The sequence below is a fragment of the Gossypium arboreum genome, chromosome 9, assembly GCF_025698485.1.
Source record: "Gossypium arboreum isolate Shixiya-1 chromosome 9, ASM2569848v2, whole genome shotgun sequence".
Taxonomy (NCBI): Eukaryota; Viridiplantae; Streptophyta; class Magnoliopsida; order Malvales; family Malvaceae; genus Gossypium; species Gossypium arboreum.
This window is the reverse complement of record NC_069078.1, coordinates 23377049-23388989: the sequence shown is the minus strand read 5'-3', so window position 1 is coordinate 23388989 and position 11941 is coordinate 23377049. Positions and strand designations below refer to the sequence as shown.

General features: G+C 35.5%; 1 non-coding gene across 1 annotated transcript; it reads right to left on the bottom strand.

Annotated features, from left to right (window-relative positions):
• Positions 1–2303: 2303 nt before the first annotated feature.
• Positions 2304–2410, bottom strand: LOC128281308 (small nucleolar RNA R71). Its single transcript, XR_008271521.1, has one exon. It is a non-coding gene; the product is annotated as a small nucleolar RNA R71 (small nucleolar RNA).
• Positions 2411–11941: the final 9531 nt, after the last annotated feature.

Here is an 11941-nt window from a genome sequence, read left to right as displayed (position 1 = left end):
GGCAATTAAAGATAAAGGGAATATTTCATTAAGAAACATTGAACCAACTCTTGTTATGGAATCAGACGGTAGGGAGTTCAACCATGCTCGTGCTCTATCTCTTAAGGAGTATGGAAATAGTCTTAGTCTCAAGGTGTCCTCAATCACCCCGACTAGTTTAAATGAGTCATTCACTTCCATGAATAGCCGAAGATGAAGATGTAGATCTTCAGTAGGAATCCCACTAAATTGGCCTATATTTTGCAACATTTGGAACATGAACAGCTTCATCTCGAATTATTGTGCCTCAATTTCGAGTCTCCTAATACTTAGATTGAGCTCATTGAATAGAGGAATGGCATATTGTTGAATGGCACAATTTCTATCATCGACAACTAATAAACCATAATTTATACATATTTTTACCCCATGCCTAACGCATTTATGGATGGTTTCTCCTTAGATTTGGTGAATTCGATGCTCCTCATCATTTAATTTCATGTTTTATACTTGGAGAGCATAGAAGAGTAAAAAGAGTGAGAAACAGGCTGAAAATGGAGAAAATGGACCCATATGGGAAAAAAACACTGCCTGGACTTCCTCACACGGGCGTGTCACATGGCTATGTCAATTTGGCAGGATCGAAGCACGACTTACACGGGTGGATCACACACCCGTGCCCATTTAACAGCCTTGACCACGGCCTTCAGTAATCACACATGGGCGTGTCCCTGCCGAACCCAAGTTTAGTCCAATTCAGAAAAGACCAGTTTTGAGGGCTCTTAGGCATTCTAAAGCCTATTTAAACACTTGAGGAGGTTTTCTTATGTTTTGTTATCTTTATGCTTTTGAGATGTTTTCTTTCATAAGTATGAACTAAACCCCTAAATACCTAAGGGGAATGAAACCTAAGACAGATCTTGTTATTATTATCTAAATTGTATGATAAATATTTGACTCGTTCTTAATTATATGTTCTTAATTCTTGTTTTGATATTTTAGGATATTGATTCAAGTTAAGCTCTTATTCAGAAGAGCAATAGACCCTGCCTAAGTGTAAATTTGTCATAATTGAGCGGAGTTGATTGCGCACCTAGAGATAGGGTGACAAGATTTTTCTGAATTAGGATGAAACCTAATAAGGGAATCCATAGATCTAGTTAATACAATTCTAGGGTGTTAATTAGAAAGAGATTTCAATTATTCAACCTATGGTTAGATGTTATTAGTCTCGAGAGAGATAATAATATAACCTAGGGATTTCTATGGATCAAGTCAAATGAATAAATCGTTTGATTCAAAGTGAAATAACAAGTGAAGTCTAGGTGGATTTATTATTGTCTGAATCAAATGAATTTTCCCAAGTTTTTCTTTCTGTGCATTCTTAGGTAGTAATTAGTTTAGACAACCAAACCTCTTAAACTTTAGGCTAGATAATAAAAAGGAAGTAAATACTAGTACTCGTAGTTCCTTTGGGTTTGACAATCTGGTCTTGCTGAACTATACTACTGTTTGATAGGTACACTTGCCTTAATCGTGATAATAAGTTAGTCTCAAGAATGTTTCATTTATAAATCTTTAAAACCTGTTACGAATATCACGCATCAAGTTTTTGGCACCATTTTCAGGGAACTAGGATATTAGGAAAACTCGATTTTTATTACTTTAGCCACTTTACTTTTATTACAATTTAAATTTTTATTTTCTTTTCTAATTTTTCTCTTATTTCCTTCTGACAGGTTTTTCTAGTTTATGACCAGAACAAACTCGTCAGGAGCACTACTTTTTGACGATGAGATCAACCGCACAGTTCACAAAAATCAGAGAGAAATAAGGTGAAGCCTATGATACACAGAGGATGAGCAAGAGGATGATTCTTCAACCACAACCGAGGAGATGACTGAAAACCAAGAAAATCCACTACCTCCTGCGATTGCTGTTAATCATAACCCTGCTTCGCACACTATGTATGATTATGCTAAACCTTCTTTAACAGGAACTAAATCGAGCATAGTTAGACCGGCTATAGTCGTAAATACTTTTGAACTGAAACCTAACACAATTTAAATGATACAACAGTTTGTTCAGTTTGATGGTTTCCAGGATGAGGATTCCAACGCTAACTTGCAAACTTTTTGGAGCTATATGATACATTTAAAATTAATGGCATTTCTGATGACGCCATTCATCTTTGGTTATTCGCTTTTTCATTGAGAAACAAAGCTAAATAGTGGTTGAACTCGTTGCCAAGGGGGCCAATCACTACTTGGGAACAAATGACAGAAAAGTTTTTATTAAAATATTTTTCATCGGCTAAAATGGCTAAATTATGTAATGATATTTCTTCCTTTGTGTAGATGGATTTAGAATCACTCTACGATGGATGGGAGAGATACAAAGACCTCTTAAGAAGATGCCCTCACCATGGGTTACCGCTTTGGCTACAGGTTTAAACCTTTCATAATGGCCTGAATCCTTCGACTCGACAAATGGTTGACGCAGCTGCTGGCGGAACCATCAATAATAAGACACCTAAAGATGCCTATGAATTTATAGAGGAGATGTCACTGAATAACTATCAGTGGCAAGTCATGAGGACAAAGCCAACGAAAATAGCCGGCGTTTATAACGTCAATACGGTCACCATGCTCTCTAATCAGGTAGAACTCTTGAATAAGAAAATTGATGGTTTCCTTAGTTCTGCACAGGTCCAGCCAGTAATGCAATGCAAAGCAAGTGGAGGCGGATCCAATAGTTCAAAATACCTACCTTATGGCCACAACATGGAGAACGAACAGTTAAATTACATGGGTAACAATCCTAGATCTCAAAACAATCCCTATAGCAATACTTACAATGCAAGTTGGAGAAACCACCCTAATTTTTCATGGGGAGGCCAAGGGAATCAGAGACCACCACCTCCAGGCTTCCAACAACCACCCCACCAACAAGAGAAAAAATCAGACCTTGAGGAGATGCTAACAAAATTCATCTCAGTGCTAGAAACTCGTTTTCAGAATACCAAGACAGCACTCAAAAATCAACAAGCATCAATACAGGGGGTCGAAACTCAGATTGGACAGCTCGCCAAGTTGATTTCCGAACGACCACAAGGTAGCCTGCCAAGCAACACTGAATCTAACCCAAGGGAGAAACTCAACGCGATTGCCATTCAAGATGAGGAAGGGCTAGTTGCAGAACCAAGGCCAGAAATGGGGGTAAGCATAGGTAAGGATGAGTCAGGCACAATGAGCCAAAGCCAATGATTACAGAATATAAACCTCGTGAGCCATACCCTAATGCAACAAGGAAAGACCACTCAGACGAACAATTTGGTAAATTCCTTAAACTTCTAAAGAAACTACATATTAACTTACTGTTTATTGAAGCCCTTTCGCAGATGCCAAACGCAGTCAAGTTTTTAAAGGAGCTTCTGGCAAATAAACGGAAGTTAGATGAAGCATCGCATGTGGAGCTGAACGCGGTCTGCTCAGCCATTCTACAGAATAAGCTGCCTAACAAACTAAAAGATCCAGGGAGTTTTACAATTCCTTGTTTAATTGGTCGTTTAGATTTTAATAATACGTTGGCTGATTTAGGGGCTAGTATTAATGTTATGCCTTATAAATTTTTTAAGCAACTAGGTCTAGGGAAACCCAAACAAACAAGGATGAGCATTCAATTAGCAGATAAAACTATCAGATTTCCTAAGGGTAGTATTGAAGATGTATTCGTTAAAATCGACAAATTTATATTCCCAGTTGATTTCATTGTTCTAGACATAGAGAAGGATAGCAACGTCCCCTTAATTTTAGGAAGGCCCTTTTTAGTAACCACCAGAACAATTATTAACGCTGTCATAGGTGAACTCACACTTCATGTGGGAGACGAAACAATCACCCTTCAAGCCCGTAATTCGAATAACACATCAAAAATCGAAGGTGACTATACAAATCATTTGGCTAAAACTAACCATATACTGCAACCTTCTTCGCAGAAAATAGGTTCGAAGAACATACATAAGCCAAGCAACAACAAAGAACCTATCCATAAAGAACAAAGGTTACAAATCGAGGAGCTAGATGAATGGCAGACAAATAAATCGAGAAAACACAATAAACCAAAACCACGCCATGAGGAGCTTAATTCCTCCAAAAATTAACTTAAAGTTGGAGACAAAGTACTACTCGATGCAGCAGATCCTCGAATCGCCACTTCTGAACAAAATGAAGAAACCCCTCTTATAGTAATAAGTATTTTCCCATACGATACGGTCGAGATAAACCACTCCAAATTTGGCACGTTCAAGGTAAATGGTACTCGTCTTAAACCTTATGTTGATAAAACTGATAGCAGGGATGTGGAGTGTAAACTCCTCGATTCACCATGATCACGCACCAAAGAAGTAAGCTGAGCTTAGACTATAAATAAGCGCTTCTTGGAAGGCACCCCGAGCACTAACGGTGCTAACTTCTTTAAATTTTAGTTTTTAACATTTAATTAACTAACTAAGTCACTAAACACGGGATTTTTAGAACCACACGGCCAGGAACACAGGCGTGCCGTAAGCTATGCACATACCACGAGATGAAACATGGCCATGCAATATGGCTGTGTGAAAACAGGGCAAAAATTTCTTCCCCAACATGGGATGCAATAAGTTGCCACAGTCGTGCGACATGGCCGTGGGCGAAACTGCCAAAATAACACGGGCGTGTGACACACCTGTGTTTTGAAACCGTGGGCAACCCTGTCAATTGAAAATGGGAGTGTGCCTTCATACACGGGCGTGGGAGAAGCAAACAAAGATTGACCTGGTCGTGCAACATGGCCGAGTACAACGACTCACCCAATTTTGAAAACCACGAAATGCACGGCCTGAAACAAAGGCACATGGGCATGGCCCACAGCCGTGTGCCCCAATTTCTCTATAAACACCTATTATCTATCTTAGCATTATCTTTGTATTTTGAAATTACTTTTTATTTCCTATTTATACTATTTTATCTTGAGTTTTTACAATTTTCAATTTCAGCTATTTCATTATGAGTAATTATGCTTCCTTATGGTTCCTAATTCTGTCACAGTTATAAAGAGCTCCAAAGCTCATCATCGCATAGGAACTAAAAACTCCACCGGGAAAGGTTCCCCATTACTGCCATGTCCTGTTCGACCACGACCATAGCTACACCAGATATAATATTCTTTTGGAGCAGGACTTATGGACTAATGAACCTCTACCACCACCGGAGCATCCTCCTCCACTCTCACGCCGATTATTCTCCAAAACTCCAGTTCAAGGAATTCATTCATCATTCAGGAAGTTTCACTTCTCTCTCTATCTTATGATTATCAGTCTATCTTTTTCAATATATCTACCTTTGTACATTGAGGGCAATGTACATCTTAAGCGTGGGGGGTCTTTTATATCATCATTAGAAATCCTTGAATTATGTCTTATTCTCACGTAAATCACTCATATCACTACTAGAATGAATTGTAATTAACTTATGATTTTTATTGATATGTCTTGAATTAAAACTTAGGCATTCATGCATTGATTGTTTAAACTTTAAGATATTAAAGAATCAAGCATGATAAGTTGACTTTTGAATTTAAAATTTTATAGGTTGTTTCTCCAAAGTTTAGGTATTATCTTGAGTTAAAATTCATAGGTTTAAACATAAAAAAAGCCATACTTTTTTGTGAGATTTTGAGCCTTTAAAGCACCTACTATTTCTTTCATGCTCATTTTTATTGTTGATTTGAGTGCGTCAGAATTGAATTGTTATTCTAGAACTTGCTTAACTATGCATGTCAAGACCACACCATTTGATTTGATATGTCAAAATGATAAAGGCACTTAGGTTTAACCCACTCACTCTACAAAAGCCTACCTTCATATTTAACCCTTAGTAAACCCCTTTTGAGCCTAACAAGCCATTAATTGATTTACCCTCAATATTAACCCAAAAACCATTATTTTTGAAATCCCCTAAATTGTTCCCTATTTTTGTCGAGATTTGATTTGAACTAATTACTTATCTATGCTTTGCTCTTCTATGTATTTGACTTGCTCTTTAAAAAAAAATCATACTTACATATTAGTCGTAATTCGGTAGTGTTGAGCCGTAGTATCTAAATTTCATCTTCTAAGAAGAAGCTCACTTGTACTCAATTGATGTTTAATTACTTTTTCTAGTTAGGAAATTTTTCAATTTAATCTCGATTCTAACCTTTTGTTTCAGATTGTGACTACACCCCCTAACCAAAGCTACGTTACAACCCTTTAGAGACCTTTTGATTGATGCCTATTTCAATATATAGTGGTGGAGATTTGAATTTCATGCAAGCCTATGGTAATGACTTTTCATTATTGACTATTGAGTGATTTGAGTGAATATTTACTGAGGATGTGAAACTCTGTGATATTTTGAGTCGAAGGTAATTACTTAGATGAGAAGACACCTATGCTTTCATGATAAAATACTCAACTTAGAATGTTTTCGAACTTTGATGTTCTTTCAGTCAAATTCTCAATGTATGATTACTTATGGATTATTTTGAGATATTATTAATAGGAATTATAAGTTAAGAAGAATTTATTTTGATTGTGAGTTGAGGGTTTTCCTTGAGGACAAGCAAATGCTTAAGTGTGGGGTATTTGATAAACCGTAATTTAAACATATTTTTACCCCATGCCTAACGCATTTATGGATGGTTTCTCCTTAGATTTGGTGAATTCGATGCTCTTAATCCTTTAATTTCATGTTTTATACTTAGGATAGCATAAGAGAGTAAAAAGAGAAAGAAACAGGCCGAAAACGGAGAAAATGGACCCACATGGGAAAACAACACGGCCTTGACTTCCTCACACAGGCATGTCACACGTCTGTGTCAGTTTGACAGGATCGAAGCATGACTTACATGGATGGATCACATGCCTGTGCCCATTTAATAGCCTCGACCACGTCATTCAGCTACTGTACACGGGCGTGTCCCTGCTGAACCCAAGTTTAGTCCAATTTGGAAAAGGCCAATTTTGAGGGCTCTTAGGCATTCCAAAGCCTATTTAAAAACTTGAGGAGGCACTTAGGAAAGGGGATGGAGAGGAGAAAGCAAAGCCGATTGATCCACTTAAGAGTCGAATTCATCCTCAAGACTAGAGATCTGCCTTCAAGTTCCTTCAGGAGTTTTGGGTTTTTTTATGTTTTGTTATCTTTATGGTTTTGAGATGTTTTCTTTCATAAGTATGAACTAAACCCCTAAATACCTAAGGGGAATGAAACCTAAGACAGATCTTGTTATTATTATCTTAATTGTGTTCTTAATTCTTGTTTTGATATTCCAGGATATTGATTCAAGTTAAGCTCTTATTCAGAGGAGGAATAGACCTTGTCTAAGAGTAAATTTGTCATAATTTAGCGGAGTTGATTGCGCGCCTAGAGATAGGATGACAAGATTTTGTCGGATTAGGGTGAAACCTAATAAGGGAATCCATAGATCAAGTTAATGCAATTCTAGGGTGTTAATTAGAAAAAGATTTCAATTATTCAACATAGCTTAGACGTTATTAGTCTCGAGAGAGATAGTAATATAACTTAGGGATTTCTACGGATCAAGTCAAACGAATAAATAGTCTGATTCAGAGTTAAATAACAAGTGAAGTCTAGGTGGATTTGTCCTTAGGTATTGTCTCAATCAATCAAAATTTCCCAAAAGTATTTTCCCAAGTTTCTCTTTCTGTGCATTCTTAGTTAGTAATTAGTTTAGACAACCAAACCTCTTAAATTTTAGGCTAGATAAAAAAAAGGAAGTAAATACTAGTACTCGTAGTTCCTTTGGGTTCGACAATCCGGTCTTGCTAAACTATACTACTGTTCGATAGGTACACTTGCCTTAATTGTGATAATAAGTTAGTCTCAAGAATGTTTCATTTATAAATCTTTAAAACCTGTTACAAATATCACGCATCAGCAACAGTGATTGGATTGTGAGTATTACAAACGAATGTTCCAACTGGATTTCAAAATTCATATCTTCGGTCCTTCTTTGGTTCGCTTATCTTCTGCTTTGTCAAAAAGTCCTTTCAATTTCAGGGTTTACGAGAAGTAAGTCAAAAATTTGATCAATACTCATAAACACCTAAAACAAAAAAAAAATATGGAATTAAAATTTTAAAAAAATAAACCAAAATGCAGAATTAACAATTTCACAAATAGCGTCTTCTAAAACAGTCCCCAGCAACAGCGCCAAAAACTTGGAACGACGGAAATGTGCAAGTGTACACAATGGCAACAAGTAATAAAGTGACAAGTAAATGTCGAGTTATCGTACCCACAGGGACTGTGAAAAGGAATATTTATGAATACAATTTAAAACACTTTGGCAAAGAAAAATATTTGTTTTAAAAAAGGTGATTAAAAAAATAAGATTTTAAACTAAATAACTAAAGAAATAAATCTCTGATGCACGATTTCAGAATATGATTTAATCATGATGACATAATTGTGTTGATTTAATTACATTTCTTTAACTTAGAATTATTAAACTCATGCTTATGTTGTTATGAATAAATTTAGAATTATTAAACTCATGCTTATGTTGTTACGAATAAATTAACGGCTACTCGGTAATTTGCTAACTTATGAACATATTCACCTACACAAATCGATTCATCTCTTAACATATCCCTATGTTAATTCAAACGATTAAACAGATTTTAATAAGCAAACATGTTTTGGCACATACATACTCATTAAATTGAACTAATCTCTTGCATATCCCTATGTCAATTCAATCGATACTAATAGGCAAATAAAAGACTATGTGAGTAACAAGGTATCCTTACCTTTAAATAGTTTAATCACAATAATCTTGCAAGCTATGCAAGGCAGTGTATCGCCAGATGCATTGCTAATTTAACCTTCAGCTACCTTAGAAGAATAAACATGCACTAATTAAGTATTGTGTCCATTAATTACAATTTCAATCCGTTTAAATAACTAATTCATTAGCTACCTTACAATTGTAATGCAAGAATAACTTAGGCATGATTTTACTTAAGCAAGCATTTTACCAAGGCCTATAACAGCATAAACACAATTTTAATAATTTAAGTAGATGAAATGAAATCAAACCAACACAAATTAAATTCATGCTAAATTGATTAAATTAATCATTTCAACAACATCAATATTCATAGAAATGTTCAACATAACAACAACAACAAAAATTAAACAGATAGGGAACAAGAATCAAATTCGGTGTTTTTCTGTGGCTTGACTAGGTTGCTCCGTCTTTATTCTTTGTTGTCCTTGCCGATCAAGGCTGCTATGAACACTTCAATGTTGGGCAAAAATGGCTGAAGAATAGCCCTTTCCCAAGGGGAGAAATCAGCACAAGAGCAAGGGACTTGAAATGGAAAAATGAGAGGAGAAAGTGAGAGAGGAGAGAAGAGAAAAGAGATGTGAATGAATTGAGGTGTGTTTCAAATACCAGCTCAAGGGGGTTTTTATCGCTGAACAGGGCTGCTAAAAATAGCTAAAATTATCAGCCAAAGAGCCCTCCCTTGGCCTACCACACATGTGGCAAGTTTGATGATTTCAAACTTGTTAAATTAAGCTTGGGGTAAATCTAGAAAGCCACCATTTGTGGAGGGATTTGGATGATTTTTGAACAAGTCTTCAATGGCCTTTTTGCAAGCTAAACAATCAGCCAATAAGCTGATTTGGGTCAGCACATGGGGTGGTTTTGGGCTGTCCATTACTTGGTCGGTTCGGCTCAACTGGACCACTTTTCATAATTTATTAATAATAATTTATTAACCCAAATTAAATTGGATGTAAATTAAAATTAATTATATTATGAATTAATATACATAATTTTGGACCATCTTAGGCTGAAATTTAATTCTCCTTGATACTTGAAATTGCTTCTCGGTTTTGTGCTTCTAGCAGTTTCTGCCGAGCCATCTTTCATCATTTGTGAAAATCTGTCGAAAATAACCAAAATTCATAAAAATTAATTATAAAATTAATTAAAATTCAATATGTTCATTTTTTTAAGTACACTTTAATTATTTAATAAAACTTAATTATTTTTCGATAGGAATTTTATCGAAACTGCATCTATTTAAGTTAAAAAGGGCATGAAAAAGTGTGTAAATTTTCGTGTTTCCAGATGCAGACCGTGTAAAGCCCCCACGTCCAAAACCGTCGCCGGAGTCGAGCTTGAGGAGTTACCGAACATAATTTATCAAATTAAGAACTTCAAATCTTTTGTTTCTACATTCACAACTTTCTAGCTACCCACGTCACAGTTACAAGAAAAATCATAGCTCGAGTTACGAAACTCGAAATCAAGATTCATAAATTTTACCTAAATCTAGACTCATATATCTATTTACTAAATTTTTTCTAGAATTTTTAGTTGGGCCAATTAGTACAGTTTATTAGTTAAAGTCTCCCCTGTTTCAGGGTTCGAGTGCTCTGACCTCTGTGTATTACAAATCAGATATCTATCTATACAGAATTTCAATGACTATGAGGTTTGCTTATCTTAAAACTATACTAAATAAGGAATCTGTACATATAAATAAAAATTTCTAATTATTTTTGTAAAATTGTTTATGAATTTTTAAAGTCAGAACAGGGGATCCAGAAATCACAATGGTCCTGTTTCACAAATGTTTAAATATCTCATAAAATATAATTTATATGCCTGTTTTGTTTAATCCACATGAATATAGACTCATTAAGCTTCAATTTCATAACTTACTCATCATTTAGTTCCATTTATACTATTTTTAGTGATTTTTAAAATTCATGTCATTGCTGCAGCAATATTCTGTTTTAAGGCAAGTTTCATCTTTCCATGAATTTTTATGAACTAGATAACCTATTAAACTTCCATGATATCAAACATGATCTAAATTTAACCATCACCATGACTTATCAATATCAAACGTTTTCTCAACCAAACATGGCCATATCATAAAATTATTTACACAAAATAGGTATATTGCTATACATGCCATACTTAAGTAGTTGTACAAGCCATTTACCAAGATGAAAGTCCTTTGGATAGTGTGACCGAACGTTCGACCGGTCTCAATTCCCGAGCTGGCTTGTTCAAAACTATAGTAAATAAAGAGGAGGGAGTAAGCATAAATGCTTAGTAAGTTCATATGTAAATAACAAGTAACATAACAATACAAATATACCAAACAACTTTAGCATGGTATCACCAAAACATATATCATATTTCTAAACATCATTCATCATCTTACCACCTTATCGTTGTTGTATCTATTATCAACCCGAGGGTTAAGAACATACCTGTCCAAAGTGTCCATTTCACAACACTTACCAAAACGTCGCTTGCATCTTAAGTGTTCTTTCATTTCACTAGAAATTTCACCCGTTGAACACATCGGAATACAATTCGGATACACGGATAATTTGCACATAAGTGCCCCATATGTAATCAAGAAATCATGAAATCCGCCCCTAAGTGAACTCGGACTCAACTCAATGAGCTCGAGCGTTCACATCCATAAGTGAACTCGGACTCAACTCAACGAGTTCGGACATTCGCATCCATAAGTGAACTCGGACTCAACTCAACGAGTTCGGATGCTCAACCATCCTAGTGACATGTCACTTGTATCCTAATCTATTCCTAAGGTTCAAACGGGCTTTTTCCCTCGATCCCACATTTGTCGTCTTCCATGGAATATCGGAACCGATACTCGGGAGTAATTCATATTTATCAAGTAGTAAACATAATTTGCATAATTCTCAACATTAACCACAAAGCATAATATTTCACAATTAAAAATCATCATATTATATAATTAACATCAATAACTTAAAAATAACAATTATGCTACATTATTTACACATGAACTTACCTTGGTACCAAAATATAAAGATTTTGCAATTTAGTCCACAATCTTTTC